We start from the raw sequence: 26,171 nt of genomic DNA, 5'->3' as shown, positions 1-26,171 counted from the left end.
AGCTGCTAATATTATTGGATTTCACTCACAGAGCTGGGACATTTCTGTCATAGAGTGTAGGGTGGTGATGTTTGGCTGCTCCAGTTTGTCCAGAAAAAAGGATCAGCCCCATTCATGCCTTTCTGTGAAAGTCACAGAGATATTATCAAGGATTGAACTACTTGGAAAGAACAGATCTTTCTTGAGTACTTACGTTGCATTTCACTTTATATGCTGATGTTATATCAAGGCAATCACAAGAGTACTTTATCAAGCTTAATTATAGATGTTGCACATGATGGAGTTATATTTCTCTAAAGACACTGAATTGTTATGGCTCTGATCTAAGAAATAATTGACCTTCTTATAGCACAAGAAATCACTGCTTAGAGCCCAGAGTGATAGAAAAGCAGGTAGAGTGCTTCCCTTCATGCAGCAAATCTGAGTTCAATTCCCAGAACCCATATGATCCCCTGAGTCTGCCAGGAATGATTCCTAAGAACAGAGCCAAGGGTAAACCTGGTGAGACTCAACAACAAAAACAACAACAAAACAAAATCACACTATTGTTGACAGATCTCTAACACTTATTTTTAAACTCTTTCTCGGAAATATCAGAAGGCATGGGATGGCTCAGACTCCTTTTCTTAAATTATTTTCTGAACCAAAGATTTGCTGAGTTTTCTTTAGCCTACATTCATCCTTCCATTTTCTCTGATGCTTAGGCATTGAATTTCTGCAAAGTTTATAGCACAGGTTTTGTTATGACCAGATAGATTCTTTCAGGAGACAGTATTGTCAACAATTCCTCAATGGTTATAGATTTATACCTATCTATCTTCTGTGTTAGTAGTAGAGATATTCTTATACTTGTTCAACCTCTGGGTTTCCAATGATTCCCATGGCAGTAACTCCACTTGTATTAGTTAACTACACATTTTATAGTTAATACCATGCATTTATACACCCAATAATCAAGACCTTTGCCTCTGACAAAAGAGTTTCATAAAATAGGTAGTAAAAATTTTGTCTATAGATAATCAGATTATTTGTCTATAGGCCATATTTGACTATTCTAACCTTTCTTTAATTTTTCTTAGACTGGAAAATGTGGGTCTATTCATTATTTTTTGGTAACTTTTTAAAATATAAAATATTTATTTAAGCACCATAATTACAACCATGGCTGTAGTTAGGTTTCAGTCATAAACAGAACACCCCTCTTCACCAGTATAACATTCCCACCACCAATGCTCCCCCTCCCACCTTCTCCTCTCCTGCCTGTATTTGAGACAGGTATTCTACTTCTCTCATTCATTAAGATTGGCATGGTAATTGTTAGTGTAGTTATGTCCCTAACTGCACTCATCACTCTCATCACTCTTGTGGTGAGCTTCATATTGTGAGCCAGTCCTTCCAGCCCTCATCTCTATTGTCACTAGGTATAATTACAATAATTATGTAATTATGTATTACAATGTCTTTATTCTTTCTAAAACCCATAGATGAGTGAGACTATTCTGTGTTTGTTTCTCTCCTCTGATTTATTTCACTCAGCATAATAAATTTCATGTACATCCATGCAAAGGAAAATTTCAAGACTTTATCTCTCCTGATGGCTGCATAATATTCTACTGTGTATATGTACCAGTTTCTTTAGCCATTATTTGTTCATTTCTTCTCTTCATTTTTTGATGGGGTTAGATGCCTTTTTTTTTTGTTAAGTTGTTTCAGTACCTTGTATATTTTTGATATAAGCCCCTATTCTAACCTTTCTAATAAATGTTGCAATTAATGTCCTTTATCTATTCTCCTCAGCTTAAACATTTACAGCAATTCTTGCTTTTAAGACAGACCAACTAAAAAACCCATTGCCACCCTAAGCATTTGGAGACCAACTACCTATTATATATTCTTCTTAAGCATCTTTAAAGTTCACTTTTATTCTGTCCCCACTATTATTCCTATGCACTATATCATAAATATATTTTCTGACTAATGCAGTGAGCCCTAGATTTTTTTTATTTCTCTTTCTAAGTAGTTTCACAATTTTTCTTTAATTTGAAAATTTTCAAAATATAGTTAAATTTATGCTTAAATTATGAAATTTTAGACATATAAAATCTGATGAAAGACTCACACTAATAAGTAAAATTTGAAGGTTTGCCAGAAACTTCCTAAGTGGAATCTACACAATGGAATGAAGAGTTTCATAATAAATAACATTTACTAGTTATTTATATATCTTTATATTTTATATTATATATTTACATATATTTTGAGTTATCATTAATAATAGCATAACTTAACAACAATAATTATATTAAATATAAGTGTTCTAAACATCTTATTTAAAAAGCAAAGATTGTTCAATTGGGTGAGTAAGCACTGACCTAATTATAATGCTACCTTCATTTAATTGACTTTGATTATAAAACAAAATAGGTTAGGAGCTGGAGTGGCAGACCTGGATTGGATCACCAGTATCTCATGTGGTTCCCTGAGCCTGCTAGGAGCAATTTCTGAGCACAGAACCAGAAGTAATCCCTGAGCATTGCTGTATGTGGCCCAAAACCACCCAAACAAACAATAACAACAAACAAAAACAAAATAGATTAACAGCAAAAAAGATAAAAAATAAAGCTATGTTAAAATGAAGAAGGAATCATTATATAAGTATCAAGCAGATGTTAAATGAGATTAGCAAACAGAAAAAAAGTAATCTCAAAGAAAGAAGAGTTAATTTTGTCAAGAATACATAACAATCTAAGTAGTTGACACATTTAGTAGTGGTTAGATAATAGATGAAAAAAAGCTAACAAAACTTGAAAATAAAATAGACAAATTCACAAATAAATACTGATCTCAATGAGCCTTAATTATTGATATTTATATACCTATATACATGTACATATGTTTGTATATAGAGAATAATTAAAGAGAAAATCATTAAAGATGTATGATAGTACTATTTTTAAATAATAATTTTTATTGTGACCAAAAAGTGAATAATAAATCTTTCACAGTAATATTTAAGGTACATAGTGACAACAAATCAGAGCCATTCCCATCACCAGGGTTGTTCTCTCTCCACCCCTTTCCCCAGCATGTGTCCCACCCATAGTGTCAACTAACTAAAATTGATATATGTGTGTACATATTTAAACTATCTGTCACTTATTTATTTACCAGGATGCAACCTGTTCTCTCCCAAACTGACCTACTTTGAGTTTGGCACACAAATGCTTATTCTTGTCTTCATCACTTTTTTTTTCACAGTGTTCTCTGTCATAAAATACCCTTTTCTTATTTCCTATTTCCACCACCTGGGTAAATCTTTTTCACCTTTCAGAACTCTACTTAAACATATCTCCCTCATTAGAACTTCCCTAACTATGAAGTTTATTTCTCTTCTGCAGAACTTTATGTTCTAAGCATGCTTGTTTGTATCACAATATGCTAAATTATATGTATAGTTCTTCCTTCTCTAATTGGATTATACAAACAGTACTTAGGATAAAATTTAGATAATTATAATCAATATATATGCTGTCATTTAATTACTAATAATAGCTTTTGTTTACTAAGTACCTACTATGTACCAAAATTAAAATAGAGCATACATTTAATGTTGACTCTGAAATATTATATTAAAAGTGACACCTACCAAAATAATTGAGTAGAAATCTTAAGGGCAAGAGGATGTGACCCTACTAAATGACCTTAGTTTTGTAGAATCACAAATCACTGTAATTTTCCAAATCAAACCAGGCAGCATAAAGATAGCATTTGTCCCACACACAATAAAAGAATGATCTGAGTATTAGTAAATGTAGTTATTTCAGGCAGCATAGATAGCATTTGTCTCCAACACAATAAAGAAATGATCAAAATATTAGAAAATGTTGTTATTTTCTGTCTTTCTTCAAATTTTATTTATAGCATCGCTTCAAAATCAGACTGGTGAGTATATGCTGGTGTAGACACTCTCCAATGGCCCCAAGCAGAACTGTCTCCCAGTGATGAAGTTAATGAAGCAAGAACCATTCTCTGCCCTCTGTGCCATCAATGAGAACAAATTATCCCATTGAACAAGAAAGAATATTTTTCATTCATCGATTCTCACAGCCATCCAATAATCCGGATTGCCTTTTGCACTTAATCTTGAATACCCACTGTGCATCACACAAACTTTGCAGTTGATTTATCTGTGGCAAACCAAGGAGAAAAACTAGATTTTTCATCGAACTTGTCCTTAAATCATCTGAATTCTTGTCAACAACATGATGCTCCCAGGAAAAAGCAGTGATTTGATACAGACTGTAAGCTTGACTGCTTAGTCACATCATCCTAATGTCCTTTTTAGCTTGATGGGGTGGATCAAAAAGTTTGATTCACTTTTCTTGACCCTGAAGTCTTAGATTATTGAACAAGAAATGAAAATCATTTTTCTTCCTCAGTCAGTCAAAAATAAAACCGTTTGCCAAGCCATTATATATAATAGATTATAGCGATCATAGCTGGAAAGTGCTAAGAAGAATGCCCAAGGCAGGCACTTACCATAGACCACCAGGATGGCAAAAACTTGATTGACCTAGTAGGGGAAACTTGCTATATGTACCCTGATGAGAACACCATAAGTGTCTGCCGCTTAAAGAGCAGCAAAAAATACATATGAATTTGCATTGTGGATGTCCAGGGAATGGGGCAGAAGCAAGTAGTGTTGGAAAATAAGTTCCTACTTCAATTAGGTTCCTGAGTGGCAAAACCTTGCGAAAATTCCTTTTCTTTATACATTTATGACCCTAGAGGCAATTGGATCTAACGATTTCAGGAAAAATTTCAGGCACACAGAGCACTAAACTTTCTAAACAAAATACACTGGTGAAAGAGAACAGTAAAACTGTTCTATAGACAGATCTAGAGCAAGAATGACCAAGTTAAAAATAGTAATTTCCTCTTTTGTTATATCTCCATTGACAAATTAAATAATTCCTTTTATATCAAATGTTTTATTTAATAATTGAATTGTTTTTCATTTGCAATAGCAAATCGAACTACAGCTTGAAGTTTAGTAACCAACGTCATCTTCTCATGGGAATTGTCTTCCTTTCTTTGTTCCTTTCTTATTTGCTCCTACTATGTTTCTTCTTTCCTCTCCAAGATCTTTATAGTTTGCAAGATACAAATCTGTATCTTATTGGAAAAATAACTATGAAGCAAAAGACAGACTTACTGGGAAATTTCTCTCACTTCCATCCATATGCCTTTGTTTCAAATAAGAAAGAGAATTTTCCATGCAGCTGTGAACTTCTAGAGGGCAAGATTATGAATATGTTTGCCTGCAGGCATCTAACTACACACCAAGAAAACCATTGATTAATACATTTTTTATTTAATTTCTCAAATTAAATAAACATGATTTACAAAGTCATTGACAGTTGACTCTTAGGCATATAATAACTCAACACTGCCGAAGTCCAGCTCTTATATGAATGGGCCTAAAGCAGGGTCACCAAGAGGATTAAGAAAACAAGACAGACATTAGAGAGTCAACATGGAGATCAGGAGACTGACTGCCTCGTGAACAGAGAGCCTCAACTGTCCTCTCTGTTGGATATTTATTGTTCAGCAATAATCAGTCATAGAAAAAAGATAGATAACAAAACAGATTCTCAATTAATGATAACTAAACCTAAGGGGGTTTACAATCTCATAAGGGACTGTGAGGAATGAGATTTCAAGTATAATCTCTGAATGCTGTTTACCTCAGGGAAGGGTAACAGATATGAAACTGTGGTCAGAGCTCCCATTCCAGAGCTTTCCCTGGTGAGCATCAGCATTCCAATAATTTGTATTAGAAGCAAAATCAGCATCATCAACTGTATTTTTCCTTGGACTCCCTGACCTCTAACTAAAGGTTTAGGAATTTTTTTTACACAGATTTTTCTACTAGTTAGTGCCCCACTACACAATACCACGACCAGTGTTAACTTTTATCCATCAGTGTTTCCATGTTCCTTCCTCTTCCCATCTGAACACCTTCATCTGCCTCCTCAATAAACACATTTTGAAGTTCAGTGGTTGGGCTGGAGTGACAGTACAACAGTTAGAGCAGATGCTTCACACTTGGCTGACCTGTGTCAGATCCCTGGCATCCCATATAGTCCCTCAGCCCTCCATTCATAACATTCATAGCCAGGAATAAACATTGAGCATCAGTGGGTGTGGCCTCAAAACAAAAACAAAAAAGTTCTGTGATTGTAGTTTAGATGCCATGTTTTTAAGTGTTGTCAAGTCTGTGCTTTCAATATATAGCTACAACACTCTCCCACATTAGCATGTACTGAGACCTCTGATCCCTGTTTCTCCATTACTTCCCTTTCTCAACTTCCTTCCTCCCTTGATTTCTTTCCTGACATTTTTTTTTAAAAAGAAATTTACTTTTTGGGTTAGAGTTCAGTGGGTAAATTCCTTGCCTGCAAGCTCTCAACCATAGCACCTCATATGGTTTCCTGATAAGAAACAAGAATAATTCCTGAGTACAGAGTCAAAGATAGTCAAGGATGACCCAAAACCACCACCAACAACAACAATACCCCCCCATAAAAATCCAGAAAGGAACTTTAGATGTTTAAACTGGGCCAGCTCCATAGACACACTCTTTTCTTGAATGAGATTAAATCAAGGGTACACCAGACTATGTAGCAGAAAGTTGGACATCTTGGGAGGAGAGAGCTGGCCAAATCCCCTCCCTGTCAAAGCTAACCCTGCTGCCTCCATCGCCCAAAATGACCATTAAGCAGATAGCCCTGCCTTGTTACCCCTCTATGACACCCTTCCAAGACAACAGTCAGACCAAATTTCAGGTATGCTGATTTTGAGACTAATATCAGCAGGGGTTTTTTTTTTTTTGTTTTGTTTTTTTTTTTTGTTTTTTTTGTTTTTTTGAGCAAGTCAGGCATTCCTTCCCACCCTAACTTTCCATATCTTCCTTCTTCCAGCAGGTCTGGCAGCTAATACATATAGCTAAATATATGCCCCTAAAAGTCACTATATCAGTGATAGTATTTTGAATTTCTGGACAACTTCATTTGTTTGATGCTGTCATCCTTATAGGAACACACCAACTTAACAGAATGGATCAAGATCTTATTAATTCTTCAGCTATTTTGTTAATGACTTCATTAAAGATACAATAATTTTCACAAAAGTGCTTGCTCCTATACATTTTCTTTCTTTTTTTATAATTTTCTTTCTTCCTTTTTATTTTATTATTTTTAGTAACTCTGCTTTTACTTACCTGAAAACAAATATATTATGTCAACTATGTGATGCATTTTATTTAAATAAAAAAGGAGGAAAAGAAAAGATTTATTTCTGAGCTGGTGTAAGAATATAGTGTAAGATAAGCACCCTAACCATTGTACTGTCTCTCTGGCTCAACATTTAAAGCATTTACTTTATCTCAGAATAGTTTAAAAAAGAAAGAAACAAAAGCAAATAAAATCACTTTAAAAATTTAAGAATATCTTGGCCAGAGATAGTGCAGCAGATAGGGTTCTTGCCTTGCACAAGGCTGACCTAAGTTTGATCCTTAAAGTTTCATATGGTCCTCCAAGCGCTGCCAGGATTGATTCTTGAACACAGAACCAGAAATATCCCCTGAATATTGCCTGGTGTGACCCAAGAACTGAAAAAGAAAAAAAGTAAGAGCACTGGAATACAGTAATCTTTAGTTTAGCAGCTAAGAATTCAAAAAAGAGAACAGAATCTGAACAGATCATAAAATTTTATTTAATTTTTAAATTTTATTTGTTTTGGAAACCAATCCAGATTGGCTGCATGCAGACAAATACCCTACTCACTGTACTGTCACTCTGGTTACAGCTCAAAAATTTTAGAAGTAACAGTTCATTATTAAAAAGACAAGGGCTCGAGATATGTATACATGGCTAATTTGTATGTATATATTTCCAATGGCCCTGAGTACTGCCAGTGATTCCTAAGTACAGAGGCAGGAGTAAGCCCTGAGCAAAGCAAAACAAAGGCTTGAAGAAAAGTATTGATGTAACTAGTTACATCTAATATTTTCTGAGCATTTTTAATTTAGCATTGCATGCTCAGCTCTATCATAGGTTCTTTATACTAGTTATCACATTTATTTATTTAAAAATTTGAATTGTAAATCCTTGATTATAAATTTTGTCAAAGACATGATTTCATGCATACAATGTTCCTACCACTTTCTTCAATAGAGTGTCCATTTCATCCATCATTGCTGCAGGGTCCCAGCCCATTTACTCTGCCCCTATTATTCTTCCTTGGTAAATTCATATCTGTAGACCAGCTCTCATATTCCTTTGTCCTTGGCCATTTCTAAAAAAATTTTAATATTCTGTATGAGAACAATCATTCAGTGATTTATTTATCTATTGATTATTTACCTATCTATTTATTATTTACTATTTATTACCTATCTATTTTTCTGATTAACATCACTCTACCCAATACTCTCAAATGTACATGGTTTCATCTTTTCATATAGTCTAGTAATATTTTATTATGTATATATAAATACAAAACTTTCTTTATTCCTTCAGCTGTTCTTAGGTACTTGGGTTTCTTCCATATTTTGCCTCTTACGAACAGAGCTACAATGAATATAGGACTTCAATACCTTTTTGAGATAAGAGTCTTTGGACTTTTGGAAGGACATTATGAGAAATTTCTGGGTCACATGGCAGGCAGGTCAATTCTCATTTTTTTTGAGAGTGTCCATATTTTTTCCCAAAGAGATTGAACACTCAATAGTCCCACTAGCAATATGAGAGTTTGTTTCTCTCACACCCGTGCCATACTGGTTGTTTTTATTCTTTTTTTATTGGTCCCAATTTTCTTATTTAAACTTCATAGCTGGAATGGAAAAATAGTATAGAGATTATCTTGTTTGTGGCCAACCCCAGTTTAATTCCTATCAGTGTAAATAGTACCCTGAACCTTATTAGGAGTGATTGTTGAGCACAGGATCAGGATTAAGTTCTATGTGTTCCTGAGTATGGCCCCAAGACAAAACAAAAATAAAATAAAGTAAATCTCACAGTCCCCTTAAATGTTGGATTTTTATTATCCTGTTTAATAGAGAATAAACCAAGAGGTTAAAAATTTCATCATGTTTATCCAATAGTTACTGGTCTTCCAGCCAGGTTGGATGGATGCCTAATCAGAAAAAGATGCCCCAAGTGAGAGACATGTTTACATGATTTAAGTTAAATCTGTCTATTGCAACTACATTTGTTATGGTAACGTAATTACAGTTGATTTGTTATAAATTAGAGTCAATAACATTTTCTTGAGAAAGAAATATTTTCACAGCATTTTAAGCTTTGCCAGAACAATAGTTCAAGTTGTAGAGCATATGCATATCAAGGTCCTGAGTTTGATCCCCAATATCTCATGAGTACCAACCACTCTACATTCAGTGGTGTAGCCTAGTGGCCTTCAAAGCATGGTGCCATGAGCACCACACTGCCAGTTAGGCCAAATAACACAGCTTGAGGGTTTCTCCTGGCTCTATACTCAGAGTTGCTCTTGGAGGTATTGAGGGGATCATGGGATATCAGGGTTCTAACCTGAGGGTCCTGTATTCAGAGAATGTGCTGCAGTTCTGAGGGTCAAGTCCCTCTTTTGTTTTAATTTTAAGTTATACTAAAGTGGAGATGAAAGCTGTAACTCTGCCACAATCCATTTTGTGAAATTTAAAAAGAGGTCTTGAAACTCAGAGATTATTTATTTATTAATTTATTTTTGGACTGTTACACCCAGATGCTCAGGGCTTACTCCTGGCTCTGTGCTCAGGTATCACTCTGGCAGGCTTAAAAGACCATATTAGATGCTGGAGGTCAGCCACATGCAAGGCAAGGCTTAACTCACGTATAATATCACTTTGACTCAAGCCTGTGAGATTTTAAAATAAATCAGAGAATGCTTAAAAATGCATCCTGTGCTTGCTTCGGTGGCACATATACTAAAATTAGAATGATACAGAGAAGATTAGCATGGCCCCTGCACAAGGATGACAGGCAAACTTGTGCAGCGTTCCATAGTAAAAAAAAAAAAAAAAATCATCCATGGGGCCAGAGAGATAGTATGGAGATAGCGCGTTTGCCTTGCATGCAGAAGGACAGTGATTTGAATCCCGGCATCACATATGGTCCCCTGAGCCTGCCAGGAGCGATTTCTGAGTGCTGAGCCAGAGTAACCCCTGAGCTCTGCTGGGTGTGACCCGAAAACCAAAAAAAAAAAAAAAAAAAAGCATTCATGCATTTAAAAAAATTAATTGAAAAGGCATCAGTGGTGGGAGGGAACACAGGTAAAGGACGGTGTATATTGTATGACTAAAACCCAACAATAAATAATTTTGTAACCACAGTGCTTAAATTAAGCAGTTAATATAAAAAATGCATTCCCAACTACCTCATAGCACAAAGCATAGATTGTATGGACTGAGTGGTGATGTGCTTGTGAAGGCCTAACATCAGAAGGTGGCATCTTGCTTACTGGGAACCATAACACCAAAGATGGATGTGCATATGTCTCATAGCGGTACATTTAAAATAAAGAATTTATTCACAGATATAACATATGGAAGGTCTCTTTTTAAAAAATATTTTATTAGTAAAACATAATACAGAATTATGTTTTAATTCTTTCAATAGAATAGAAATAGTTAAGAATCTGTGTCCCCCACTAATCTGCCACACTATAACCAGTGACTCCAGGGTATCCCTGTGTATGTACTGACTTATATGGTTTCTATGTACACATATATCAACAACCTTTTTTTTCTTTCTTTCTTGAGTCTCTTCAAGCAGTGCTCTGGGGACCTGAGAACAATTCCCAATGGTAATCACCCAACTGGGACAGATAATTCAGTGGTCAGATCCAATGATGCTTAATAGGGCTGAGGGAAATGCCACGTACTCTGGTGCCTCCATACACAGCCACATCTCACTATTTTCTGGGGAATTATGCAGCTCCAGGAATTAAACTCAGATCTCTGTGCATGTAAGGCAGATACCACTAGCCACTTGGCTATCTCCATACCTCCCCTCCTTTTACTTAGGTGAAACTTTAACCTTGCTGTACAAAAAATTCTGTAGCATTGTCAATTGTCATCTGTTTCAAGAATGGCTACATCAGGGCCTGGAGTGATAGCACAGTGGTAGGGCATTTGTTTTGCCTGCTGGAATAGACCCAGGTTTGATCTCCAGCATCCCATATGGTCCCCGAGCCTGCCAAGACTGATTTCTGAGTGCAGAGCCAGAAGTAACCCCTGAATGCAGCAGGGTATGACCCACACACACACACAAAAAAAAAAGGTCATATCTTGCCTTCTATTCCTGGATTGATAACTAGAAGATAACAGTTGATTAGCATTGTGAGTTTATTTGCATTACTTGATTGATTAGGAAAGGTTTATACAATATGAAAGAACATAATTAGGATGTGGTTTCTTTTCTGAGAAAGTAGCCTTTTGGAGAACAATTTGAAAGAAAGGCAAGGATTGAGAGATTGAAGCATTGCTTTGAAAGTACTAAGTTCATTCTATGCCCCCATCTGAATCCAAAACTAAGCTCAGGGAGTTGAAATAGTACCTGGACTTCTCAGGAGAGCTTTGCTTTCACAATGGAAGGAACTACCTGGTCAAAAAAGGATGATCTTTTCCATATTCCCAAATGTTCCCTAAACTCCTGGGAAGAGAGTGCCAGAGTCAAAGGAAATAGCGGCAAGAAAAAAGAAACTTGTTTCTTGTCAGGGAGCACTGAGGAAATGGTTAAGTTCGCTCAGAAGAGACTCACAAGTCAGAAGTCCCTCCTGCACTAATTGTGTTTCAGTGTCAAGAAAGAGATGGGATTTTGTGGCTCTCTGTTGGTTTCTACTATTAGCTGAAAAGAAGCCAGAGAATTTTTTTTAATAGAGGCTCTTCTGTAAAGAAAGCGGGAAACAATAGCGAGCTGTCACAGCCAGCTGATATCTACCTTTGATCAGCCAAATGAATGTTGCAGGCATTTCTTATAGAAAGGAGATTGCTTATCGATCTATATCAAAATATGCATGCTAATCCCAGGCAGTAGAGAGTATTTTCAAGTGGAGTTAATAATCTGATTGCTGCCCTGTCTGGAGCAATTCTCTGAACTCGGAGCTCTAATCAGTCCAGGGTCTTGCAGTCAAATGTACTTTGCTGTTTAAATTTGGATTTGTGACATTGATTGAGGAGCCCTTGTAAAGGTGTTGACAAATCAAATTGTTTGTTCCAGTAGTGTTTTGCCAGAGATCAAGTCCAAAGTAATACACAGTGAATTTGTTCATTACTAGTGGGGTGAAAGGAATGATAAAACTCACCTGCATCATTATCACAGACACAGGCCCAATAAAAGATCTGTTCTGTCTGAAGAAAATGTGGTTTTGTGGGTTCTCCTGTGACTTATACCAGGGTTGTTGGCCCTTCTAGTGCTGAAGGATATTAGCTATGTTTTAAGAAGAACAGTCAAATTAATGTCATCTGTGTTTGAGATCACAGCATCTGGTTTATTTAGTTGAAAATTGAATACAAAAGATGGACAATTAGACATCATGTATTATTTCATGAAGCCCTTTGCCATCTGGTCTTAGGCAGAATAGCAGACTACATTCACAATAAAAGATGAAGGAGAAAAGCTAGGACTTAGAGACTGGCCCCTGTTCATATGAAACTGGTGAACCCCTTCACTAGGTCCCTACAGGGGCTGGAAGTCAGAATAAGTGGAAACAGTTTCAATAAGTCTAAAGATTCTCAAACATGTGTTGGTCATGGGCTAAGCTGGCCAATCCTGTAAGGGTATAGGGGTGATTTTTAGTTGGGTCTCTCAGAATCAGAACATGAAGCTAGGATGTGAATGCAAGCAGTTAACTTTAAAGATGACCTCAAGAAACCTTGGTACACAAGTTGGGGAGTTTGATGGATAGAGGAGGAACCCAAATGCCAGAGCAATAGTAGATCACTGTGGACACTGGGTCTCACTCTCAAATAGCAGAAAATGGAAGAGAGAATAATCCTTGAGAGAGGCAGATAAGTGCAGAGAGGACAAGCTATTCCTTGGGCATTTGGGCTCTGCCAGGAGGCTAGACTAGCTTTTCTTCTGTTTATGGATACTGTTGAGGTTTGAGAAAAAGAACTAGTTTATGACTGGGTCTGTGGGAACAGAGAGTCAAGGATTGATGGTTTGCATTTTACCTTTTCATACCACCTTGCTAAAATTAATACCAATGCCATCAATAACAATACTATCATCTGCTAACTTTCATTGCACATATATAAGGTGAGCATTATTATATTTTTCAAATGCATTATCTTAATGTTTATAATTTGTAGTTTGTAATTCTTTTTTTTTTTTTTTTTTTTTTTTGGTTTTTGGGCCACACCCGTTTGACGCTCAGGGGTTACTCCTGGCTATGTGCTCAGAAATCGCCCCTGGCTTGGGTGGACCATATGGGACGCCGGGGGATCGAACAGAGGTCCTTCCTTGGCTAGCGCTTGCAAGGCAGACACCTTACCTCCAGCGCCACCTACCCGGCCCCTAGTTTGTAATTCTTGATGGGTCTAAAGTCATTTTACTGGGGAGTGGTGAGTGCAGGTAGAGAAACAACTACACTAACAACAATCATAACAATGTTAATGAGTGAGAGAAGTAGAATGCCTGTCTCAAATATAGGCAGGAGTCGGGGAGGAGGGAGATGGGGGATATTGGTGGTTGGAATGTTGCACTGGTAAAGGGGATGTTATGTTTATGACTAGAACCCAACTACAATCATGCTGTAATCATGGTGCTTAAATAAAGATATTATTTAAAATATATATAAAAGAAAATTCCAAATAAAAGAAAAGAGAATACAACTAAAGAAAAGAGTATACAAATAAAATGAAAAACATCACAGTGAATAATCCATTGCAAGCACTCATTTATTTAATGAAAACTTTATTTTAATTAATTTGCTTGTCTACGTATCTACAGGAGGTCATAATGTAAAATGGTTCTCATTGTGAACCAGAAAAAGGTAGAGAATGACTGAACTTTCGCATGTTGCTCCAGTAATAAACCTATCTAGTTACTCCCATTGTACAGGTGAGACTTCTGAGATTAAAGATGTAGAATGACCTGCCAGGTGACAGATCAGGGTTTAATCTCCTCAGAATATTTGTTTTCCCTGAGAACAACCATAATTTAGTCAACTTTTTACAGCAAAGAAATGTAAACCCTGCAACTTTCACACAGAGCCTGCGCAGGAAACCTCGAAGACCATCTGCTCATCCAGAAGGCTTGCAACTGTTCTTTTCATGTTTGTAAGAAGAGTTTGGTAACAAAACCCATTTAATATCAAACTGGAAGACAGCAGAGTGCTCCTTGGCATTGCAGCATTGTTGATGTCGCCTTAATTTATAACATGGCAAATGGTTAGGCAGATGGCATTTAATATATTCCCAGACATAAACATAAGGCTTAAGTTGTATATGGTATAGGTTCCTGAGATCCCATAAACTCTGTAGGGGGTAAACCCATCATTTTGCCCTTCCTCTCACCCCTTTCCCCAAATCCCTGTTTCTACACATGAAAAGAATTAACCACACAGTCATAAGCTAGATATACCAAATCACCTCAACTCATATAAATTACAAAGTGGCCTACGAAATGGGTTTTCCTATTCACCTCAGTGTAACACTGGACTTTGCTGAAATATTTTCAGATTAGTCACTAATGGCAAAAAGCAAGACAACAATAGATATATACTGGAAGGACCTAATTCTAGAGTTCAGGCACTTGGGGGCTGGGCTATATTCTGCACCTTGGAAGTCAGAAAACTGCTTGGTTTTTTATTATTCTTTTAGTACACTATATTAATAAAGTTCATAGTTTATTCAAACTTTCTTAGATTATTTTTGTTACTGTTCTTTTACTGATTTATATTTCCACCAGGAAACTATGTTGTATTTCTTCATAGATTCCTCTTGTGAAGGCTTCTCAGACTTGATTTTTTTATCTCCACCTTGATGATTTGGAAGACTGTTACTTCAAGATCAGTATACTGTATACATACATATATATACATATATATATATACTGTATACATACAGCATATTGTAATTTGATGTAGTGCCTTGACTAGAGAAACTTTAGAAATATGATCACATGGGTAAACTTCTATTTGAATCACTCTTCTCAAAGGTCTACATGTTTTTCATGGCTTATACCTTTTGGTTTACCTCCTGATTAAGTACTGTTTGTCACATTTCTCCATTACTCTTCACCCACACTATTTGCTAAGTTTTTCTTTTGAGGATTAAGTGTCTCTGTGCTATTATTCTGCATGGGTGATATAGTTCTTCACCATTTATTATTCAACTATTCATTTGTATAACTATTGAAAATCAATGGCTCATAAATTATAAATGCTCAACATGATTTATGCCTTTATGCATTTGTGCATATTTATTATATACTTTGGTCCTAATCCAAAACTGCCTTGCTTTAATTTAATTTAGTTCCGTTTTTACCTGAAAATGTGTGTCAGACATAACAAGGCTCTTCCTTCTTGTGATTGTTGCTGCCATTGGGCATGTCCTTATTTTCTTGAACTCCAAGATGCTCTAGGTTCATCTTGCTAATTTGTTTCCCCAGACATCCTATGATCAGTCTTTGCTTTAAAAAGGTTTCATTTATTGGAGGATTTTATTAGAAAACAAGATCTGAGTGCTAAATGATCACTTTGAAGTGTGTGTGAGGAGGGGAGTAGAGCGAGCATTGCATTTAACTAAAAATCCACAGCGCAAAGAAATATAATGACTTAGTTGCTTTAAAATCTATAAATAGTGCTGATATAAGAATTGGATTAAGTGACACATGAATTATTACTACATTTTTTAATTTTTATTTATTTATTTTTGATTTTTGGGTCACACTTGGCAGTGCTCAGGGTTTACTTCTGGCTCTATGCTCAGAAATCGCTCCTGGCAGGCTAAGGTAACCTTATGATTCGAATCACTGTCCTTTTACATACAAAGCAAATGTTTTACTTCTATGCTATCTCACCGGCCCCTTTACTATATCTTCAACTGTCATTCATAATCACACAAAGAATTCTCGTTTTCCATTCTCTGCTTAAGTTTCCACAATCCAGAAGCATATCTCTCTACTATCACCATTAATTTAAATAGTTTTTTATTGCACATATACATGTTTAGAACAAGCAGGATGATTTACTTGGATCCTAATGGGAAATCTTATTTTCTTTTGGGACCACTACTCCTGGTGAGGTGTTCAGGAACCAGGCCTTTGAGTTATCTCAAACTCAAAAATCTTTATCAATGAAATTGCAGTACTTATGTAATTTTTTCCGACCTCCCTTTCAAAATAACTTTAGACATCCAATTCCTTTCAGTTCCGTTTTATTGATTGATTGATATTTTTGGCCACACCCTGTGACGCGGGGTTACTTCTGGCTCTGCTCTCAGAAATCGCTCCTGGCTTGGGGGACCATATAGGACACTGGGGGATCGAACCGAGGTCCGTCCTAGGGCAGCCCTGTGCAAGGCAAACAAACGCCCTACCACTACGCCACTGCTCCAGTCCCTCAGTTCTATTGTTTTATACATCTTGTGATAGTTGAATTGCCTTGTATTCTCTTTTCGTAGTCAGTATTATTTCTCGGGAACTCTGACCTCTAAAATGATTATTTTCTAATTTGCATACAATATTGCTGACTATCTGTTATAAATAATTCCATGCTTTACAAAGACATAATGTAATATATCTATAATTAAAATATCATAGATTCCTTTTTAACCCTAAATTCCCCTAGTATCTATTCATTCCTCTTCCCATACCCACCCTACCTACCCATGCTGCTATCCCCAAATTCTTGTAAGTCATTGACATTTTTACTGATTGTAGTTTTTTCTCTTCCAGAATGCTCTGTAACTGAAATCACACAATAGAGTAATTTATTTATTGAACACCTACATTTAAGTTTCCTCTATCTTTGTGTGACTTGACAGTTCATTTATTTTTTATCACTGAATAATATTTCACTGTATGATTGTACCACAATCTTATATTTATCCATGAAAGTATGTCTTTTTTTTTCTTTTTCTTTTTTTTTTTGGGTCACACCCGGCGGTGCTCAGGGGTTACTCCTGGATGTCTGCTCAGAAATAGCTCCTGGCAGGCACGGGGGACCATATGGGACACCGGGATTCGAACCAACCACCTTTGGTCCTGGATCGGCTGCTTGCAAGGCAAACGACGCTGTGCTATCTCTCCGGGCTCGAAAGTATGTCTTGTTTTGTGCAATATTTAGGTCAATAATCCAAGAAAGCTTCTATAATTATGAGTATATGTTTTATGTAGACTGTTTTTAATTCAAAATGTGATTATAAAATCTGAGTATGCTCAGCATTGTAAGAAATTATCAAACTTCTAAAAGAACTATGCTATGATGTATTTTCACCGACATTGAGACAAAGCTCTTGCGCCACATTATTTGCCAGTATTTGAGGATTTTTTTAGGTTACATCCATCTCTGGCTCAGTGCTCATGTATCACTACTGGCTCACTGTCACTCATCATTAGATCACTGTTAGACTATATAGGATATCTGCTATCCAACCCAGACTAGAGTATCTGAGATGCAACCCAAATTAGCAGCATGCAAGGCAATTCATTGTACTATCTCTGATACCAATTTTCATCATAGATGTGTATTTTTTACTTTGCATTTCCTAGACAAATGATGTCATAAAATATCCTTATTTGTTATTTTTATGTATACTTTACTGAGCTGTTAAGTCAGTTCTTGTGTCTATTCATCTATTTTGGTTATTGGTTATTGGGCCACACATGTTAGTGCTCAGAATTTACTCTTGGATATGCCCTCAGGAATCAGCCATGGCACTCAAGGGCTCAGGGGACTATATATGCCTATGGTGCCTAGGATTGAACTCCGGACAGTTGTGTGCAGAGCCATCACCCCTCCCACTATACTAAAAGTTTAGACCTGTGCCAGTTGTAAATGGGAAAATTAACAGTGTTTATTGTAGGGTTTAATATGTTTCATATCTATCTATTCATATATAAAAGCATATGCATATTTGTAAATAAATACACATAAGTGCATTTATAAGAATATCAGTTTTTGTTTTACAAAATGTTTTATTCTTATCTTTGTTTTGTTTTTTCATTTCTTTAATATTCCCTTTTGGTTTTTGGGTCACAGCCGGCAGCGCTCAGGAGTTACTCCTGGCTCCAGGCTCAGAAATCGTTCCTGGCAGGCTCGGGGGACCATATGGGACTCCGGGATTCGAACCAATGACCTTTTGCATGAAAGGCAGACACCTTACCTTCATGCTATCTCTCTGGCAATATTCCCTTTTGTAAAAACATATTTTTATTTTAATAAAGTATAACAACATTATTTCCATTAAGGATAGTGCTTTGGTTGTAATATATAAAAATATATCATAAAATCTAAGGTTATTTAGATTTTCTGTTCTCATCTTCTAGAAGGCTTATACTTTCAAATTTTGCATTTAGTTCTATAATATATTTTATGTTGACTTTTATGAAATGTGTGAGGCTACGTTTGCTTCCTGTACTTTCTTTTTCACTTCACTGTCTTTCTTTCACTTTCTTTTTATTCTTTACTTTCTAGTCTTCCCCCTCCTTCCCACTATCATTTTTTAAAAACACTTCCCTCTTCCTTTCTCCACTACTCTGGTAAATCTACTTCTCTTCTGTTTCATTGTCCTGTGTGTCTCTTCTCTTCTTACTACCAGGTTGTCTTGATTGTTTTAGGTGAAATTGGGCAACATCAGTTTTCCAATTATATATATGTATATATATTATATTTTAAATACTGTATGGTTTATTTGGATAACTTTGTTTTTAATGCATAAATTTTAGAATCAATTTTTCTTCTGTATTGGAATTTTATTGAGATCTGTTAAATTTATTTATCTAGTTGGGAAAAATTGACATTTCTAAAAGACAAGTTTTATTAGCTTTATTAGAGTCTAACTGATCAAAAATAGGCTGCACTTAGTTAAAAGTTGCAGTTTCATATTTATATATTTGATACTTTTTATTTATATGGTTACACTCCTAAGCATCACAAAAATAAAGACAATGGACATATTTGTCACTCACCAATTCTTTTCATGACATTAGCAGTACCTTCCTTTTCATTCCTGCAGATAACCACTGATAACTCTTACTAGACTACATAGTTTGACCTACACCAAAAGTGTGGCATCTCTTTGATTCTAACAGTGAGGCAGGAGGCTGGTTGGCAAAGAATCTCTGGTAGTTTCCCCAGCATCCCTTGTACACTGCTTAGGATATCCCAAATTAGTACATACATGAAAACATACACATACATATATACACATACAGAGAGGCCTCATGGCTGCTCATTGATAAAAAAGACATGGTATGACGTCATTGTGAAGTGATTGGAATTGAAAAAGTTATTCAGGCCCAATTGAGCTGCTTCGTGCACTCAATTTTCCCTGCCCTTGGCTGGGTCTTGAATTGGAGAGCAAAGCAAGCACTCTCTGTCTCTATCTCTCTGTCCCTCTCTCTGTCTCTCTGTCTATCTATCTCTCTCTCTCTCTCTCTCTCTCTCTCTCTCTCTCTCTCTCTCTCTCCCTCATAATTCATTATCCTCCCTTTATGCTCATGGACTCAGAATTTGACCATAGTACCACAATTTTTCCTAATTGAGCATATTCTATTTGTAATGACACAGTATCCAAAGTGTTGTTCCAAGCATCATACTTTAGGGAACAACTTCAAATGTGCTCTCTTTCTGATGGCAAAGGCTCTGTGAATCTTGTTCATTGAGGATAACCATGTGTGCATTCTTCTTCTATGTCTCCTTCCATTGAGCTAGGACTCCTAGTTTTTTTTGTTTGTTTGTTTGTTTGCACTGCTATTTCTTTTATATTCTACTTTCCTCTGTTACTTGGACTCAGATTTTTACGGAGCACTTCTTTTCTCTCTAAATCTCTAGCACAAGACATTCCTGGTCTTGGGAATACAGAAGCCTGTGAGAGTTGTGGTCTCCTTCTGTGGGTGGTTTTGAGAATGATAGCAATATTCTTTTCCACCAAGGAAATGTTCCATTTTCTTCCTCATCAGACATGTTGTTATGGCTTGAAAGATAATGATAATTGTGGAATGTGTCTGTTAGTCATTTGTGAAGCTAGCAAAAGTGATCTACGCTGTGTTTAGAAGGATTCAGGGAATAGGTATAAGGGTGTTTTCCCTTCTCTTTATTCTCTTCCCTCCCTCCCTTCTTGCTTCCTTCTCCTCTTCTATTCTCTCTCAAATATCAGCATAGTTCATCTCTTTTAAAATCCCTTCTTCGTATTTAGTAAGGGGCAACTCTAGAGCTGGAAATGGAAAACTTTTTTCTTGAATATTCAGAAAACAAATAGTTTAGGCATTGTCAATCAAAAGACAAAATAAAAGCTTTGATGTTTGTGCCCATCCATTCAATTAAAATGTGACTTTCAAAATGTAAAAAAAAAAAAATTAGCTTAGACTAGAAACCAATGAGCAGATGGTAGGCTCTAGCTGACCCCAGTGCTAGAGTACTAAATAAGGTTTAAGTTTTTTTTTTTTTTCTTGCATAAGTGAAGGAATTCTCCCTCTACACAGAGCAGAAAAGAGCAATTTGGAAAATCTGCAATGAAATCCAATCTGAAATCGCATTGACTCCACCTCTATCAAATGCTGCCTGTCAACATCTATCTAAAATAATTTTCTCTGCAATCTAAGGAGCTATAATTTAATTTCTCACTGAGCTGGGTCTGATATACACAATGGGAACATGATGACTAACTAAATGTTTCTAGAATTTTCTCCTGGTTCAGAAAGCTCCTCAGTCTCATTTTTTTCTCTCAGTATAATATTTCTACTTCAGTTCATCAACTTCTCACTCATCTGCCATCTTTGCCCTGATGTCCAGACCTCTTCCTTGGTCTCTTCTTGACTGGCTAGTGTTACCTCATTGACAATGGATATAATACAATACATTGGAAACTTTAATATATCTCAAAGTGAAAGGAGAAAAGATTCATTACATTCTTGTTTGCCTGTTTAATCTGGAGCATGGATTTGGATTTATGCCCTTGGCTTTCTTGGTGCTCAAATCATATTTATACTTCTTAAAATCTCATTATTTACTTATTTCTTCTTAGTAATATTATAGAAAGTAGAAAAGTTTCCCATGGAGATGTTTTCTGAAGCTTAGAGATGCACACACATTTTTTTAACAACATGGGTGTGTGATGTTCACTGGCCTCTAAGCTAGACATGGGTGCCTGCCCACCACCTCTTTTTCTGTTGAGTGGATCTGGAGGCATTCTTCACATGTCAGTCTTTGGGATGCTGATAATACTAATCTGTGCACTCAGAACAGGTTGAGAATTGGAATTAGTATTGCCTAGGACACAAAAGTCAGGAACAAGAGCTTTCATTCAGGTCTTGTAAACTCAGGGTGGTCCCTGACATTTGATGCTTTACATTTGATGCTTTAGATCCTCACTTACCTTATGCCTTTGCATGTAGTATGCTCAGCAGGTCCAGGTACAGAGGGTATCTTGGGTACATGTAGCTGCCAGCCCTAATATTCACTGTCTCAGCAGACATAGACTCTGAACCACCATGGTAATGCTCTCCCACAGAAATGCTGTTATCAAATTTCTCACATTCCTGAATCCCGAGGTGGAAAGCAACTGGGTTGGCCTTTTGGACGTGAGAGCTCGAATCCCACCAAGGCCAGCTCTCCTCACATCAGGCACACTCTTAAACATCTGTCTGTGGCATGATTTATTCTATTTAAAAAGGAGGTTTTCAAACAACTCACTATCTTAATTTTAGAAGTTCAGCTCCTTTGTATGCTAACAATACCAAACATGCAAATGAGCTACCACTTCGCTTTCTAGCAAAAATGTTTCTGTGCAAACACTTGATTTTATAACGCACTTTGCAGCTTTCTCCTATAATTAGTTGTTAAATCTATATTTGACTTTGTCTAAGTGGCTGCATTGCAAGGCTGTTTTTCTTGCTTCTCACTTTGGTTTGTTCTTATTACCCCCCAGCATCGCAATGTATTTGTCTGAACAAGGGAAGTTTTCTGAGAAGTTCTTAGACTAAGGGGGAAAAGAAAAAGAAAAAGAAACATGCTGAGAGTTAGGTTCAAACCTCAGCTCAGAGCTCACATAATGAAAGATAGGGCTTTGTTTCCTGGAGGTATTTCTCATGCTACTTGACTGAGCATATGAGCCATGGTGTCCTTATGACATGGTGATTGCAGAAATACCAAGATCATAAATGTAGTATATATTACTTTTTGTCTGCTTTGTGTCTTCTAGTATCCAATAGCAAGGGATAGCAAGGGAAACATGTTTCTTTAACCCTGAGGCCCAAGTTCAACAGTTGTAGATTGTGAAGTATATTCTTCCCATGGCAATGAGAAGAAAAGAGTATGTATTTTTGTTTGTTTTCTAAGCCCCAGATGTGCTCAGGACTTACTTCTGGCACTGCACTCAGCTATCACTTCTAGCAGGGTTTGGGATGCTAGATAGGCCCCTAGATTGAATCCTGGTCAACAGCATGTAAGGCAAGTATGCTACCTACTATAATAATACTCCAGCCCCAAGAACAAAGCTATCGTAGGTGATAGCTATCATAGGTACTCAAATCTTAGCATTATCTTAGAAGTAAAAACATTGTTTATTCATGGGGAATATATGACTTGAGTTCCTACTTTACTCTGGTCACTTGCAGGTTCATTAGTTACATAGGATTTTAGAACAAGGACAGCAAAGCTTGTCTGTTGTGTGTATAGTTTAGACTAAGCATGTTTCTGAGGCCAAAACTTTCCCATCTCTCATAGATTGTGTTCCTAAAATATATTCATTACAGAAATTTTCAACAACAAAAAAAATAGCACAGAAACAGCAAGTTAGACATGGAAATGGATATTTATTTAGACTAAGAAATAATGGTCAAACACTAATGTTCTAAAGCTGAAAAATTGATAAATGTCTATCATTTCCAAGCTAAATGATACTTTTTCATTAATTCACTACTGAAGACGCCTCCAGAATGCTCTTTCCAGCAATGATGGCTGTGCATTTTTTGCTCAGTTCTTCCTATGAGGACTAATATTTACTGAGAATAAACATAAAACTAACCAGTCTCTGCTCTATAGAAGTTCATGGACAATATTTGGAAGATGCACAAAATGTGTAACCTCACAGATGAAAATACGTACCAAGGTAAAAGGTATAATATAGTCTACCAATACAACATTTCTGATAAATTTCTCATAGGATTCTCCTATAAATTAAGGTAGGTTTATAATTATATTGTCAATAAAACACTGCTTTATTTAGTGTTTTCTGTCAGGAAAGAATTTCTATTTTGACTAGGACTCAATGTGAGCAGAAATTTCAGATTATAATTGTATGCATTGAATGAATGTAAGGTTTTTAATAGACTTGCTTCTGCCTCATTACTATCCAAATACAATTCCTCTCTCCTAATTTTAGGGTCACAGCACTCACCCTATGTCTATGAAGTCTCAGTTTTTGTCCTTGTCAGCACACAGACCCGAGAACTGTGTTCCAAAGTGACATGTAAAAGGACAATATCTCTCACTTTCTTGTTCATGGACATGCTGACCCATGCAAACATCACTCATTAAATACAAACTAAAGTTATGTCCTGTTCAGTGTCTTTATGTCTAGCTTCTGAAATTGCTTTTAGCCACCTAACATTGGTATCTCTGTGATAGAAGTTGGAGAGAAAAACAAAGTTAATATATCTTATTTGTTATTTTTTTCCATTTGCCTTAGTTCATTCAGATTACTATACCAAAATTCCCTAAACTGAGTGGGTAGCAACAGAAACCTTTTATTTCTAACTTTCTAAGATATCTAAGGTCAGTATGCCTACAGACTTGAAAACCTGTTTCTTAGGGACCATCTGCTCCATATATTCTCACTTGGGATAAAAAGAGCAGAAGATCTTCTCTTTAAAGGGGCTCTCACCTTATGCATGAGTTGCTGCTCTCAGATATAATCACCAAAAATAGTCACAGCTTCCATCACAGTCATCTTGAGAATTAGGATTTCAGTCAGTCAATTGCCTCTGTGGTGTGTGAGAACACTGCTAAAACCTCTCTCCAAGGGTCTGTGGAAATGAATTTAGAATAAGAAATAATGGCGAAACACTAATATTCTAAAGCTGAAAAAAAAAGATAAATGTCTATCTTTTCCAAGCTAAATGATATTTTTTCATTAATTCACTACTGAAGACGCCTCCAGAATGCCCTTTCCAGCAATGATGTCCACACATTCTTTGCTCAGTTCTTCCTTTGAGGACTAATATTTACTGAGAATGAACATAAAACTAGCCAGTCTCTGCTCTATAGAAGTTAATATTTATTAATATTATTTAATATTAATTTTAATTTATTTAATATTAATATTAATAAGTTCAAGTGACTGTCACTGAAAATAAAATAACAGTAATTCTAGTGATTCTGAACTCCCAGATATCTCAGTACAAGATTTCCATAAGTGCTTATTGCCCAGTTGACTTGGGTCTCAAAAGAGACATACACAGCACTGGGCCCACAACACAGCTGACCTGCATCCCTGAGCTTATATACCCTTTGTGTTTTATAGCATAAACTGTCTTCTGTCATCTGTCTCTCCACCTCTAACCATTGACCTGGTGATTTATTCTCCATTTGGTTTCAACTTGCCCTCTAGATAGGCCTGCATAAAACCAAGTGTCCATGAGTGAAAAACATATTCATCTCATATGGAATTCTTCCAGAATCTTCAGTTTTTCTAGAAGAAACAATAAAGGCCTAGAAGCAGATGTGGAAAATGCTTCAACTCACTAGTAACCGGAAAATGCAGCTTTTAAAACTACAATTAGATAATCATCTCTCTGTTAATGTCTTGGCACAAATTGGGAAGATCAACCTTTTTAATGACTGTCATAGATGTTGGCAATTGGGTATTAATACAAGACAATATTAGGGAAGTATTTATTTGGTTTAAGTGTCAGAATGTATCAAGTGTATGCCTACTGACCTCTGGTAGTTTCAAAAAACTTATTTCACAGAAATATACATGTATTTATTCAAAGATGTTTTCAAGAGATTTATTTTATTTACTTACGTTTTGGGGTCATACCCAGTGATTCTATGTGCTTTCTCCTGGTTCTGCATTCATAGATTTCTCTGGCAGTTCTCAGGGTATAATGTTGGTGCCAAGGATCAAACCAGATTGGACATGTACAAAGCAAACACCCTATCCACTGTACTATCTCTTCAGTCCCATTACAAGGGATTTTAAATCTCAGCACATAAGATAAAGAAAACAGGAGACAACACAAATGTCTATTAATGGGAAATAGGTTAAAACAATAATGCTGATATTTTATACCGTGAAATAAAATTCAATTGTTTACATACTGTTCTATTCGAATCAAGAAATACCACAAGTATATAAATGTGTGAGAAAATTAGGTCTGGGGAAGGACCTTATTTTCCCAAATCAAGAGACTTTAAATAAATCCAATATACTTTTAAAATATTAATTCCCTCATTTAAGAGAGAATACTTAGACTTCCAGGCTACTGGAAAATTAAAAGTAAAAAATGTGAGTTAAAAATTTGGGGGACAGGGGCCGGAGAGGTGGCACTAGAGGTAAGGTGTCTGCCCTACAAGCGCTAGCAAAGGAAGGACCGTGGTTTAATCGCCCAGCATCCCATATGGTACCTCCAAGCCAGGGGCGATTTCTGAGCACTTAACCAGGAGTAACCCCTGAGCATCAAACAGATGTACCCCAAAAAACCAAAACAAAACAAAATTGGGGGGACAGTAAAGCCCTCTATAATTAACCTATTTAAAACTTATATTAAATAGAAAAATAATACCTACTTTGGGGACCTTCTTCCTGGACTTCCTTTCAGATAACAAGTCTTCTGCCATTAACCTTTCTTTGGGAGGGGGTTGATACCTTGCAGTATTCAGAGATCTGTCCTCATGCATTATTTTGGTGGAACTCAGAG

The 26,171-nt window shown here is 36.2% G+C and overlaps 1 long non-coding RNA gene and 1 other non-coding gene across 2 annotated transcripts in view; both read left to right on the top strand.

Moving 5' to 3' along the window:
- The window catches only part of LOC126027134 (uncharacterized), a 206,866-nt gene that overhangs the window by 2,042 nt on the left and 178,653 nt on the right, over positions 1 to 26,171 (top strand). The window lies entirely within an intron of this gene.
- On the top strand, positions 9,983 to 10,089 carry LOC126029150 (U6 spliceosomal RNA). The gene has a single exon (XR_007502801.1). It is a non-coding gene; the product is annotated as a U6 spliceosomal RNA (small nuclear RNA).

Source organism: Suncus etruscus, chromosome 14, assembly GCF_024139225.1.
Source record: "Suncus etruscus isolate mSunEtr1 chromosome 14, mSunEtr1.pri.cur, whole genome shotgun sequence".
Classification (NCBI taxonomy): domain Eukaryota; kingdom Metazoa; phylum Chordata; class Mammalia; order Eulipotyphla; family Soricidae; genus Suncus; species Suncus etruscus.
This window is presented reverse-complemented; position numbering and strand designations above follow the sequence as displayed.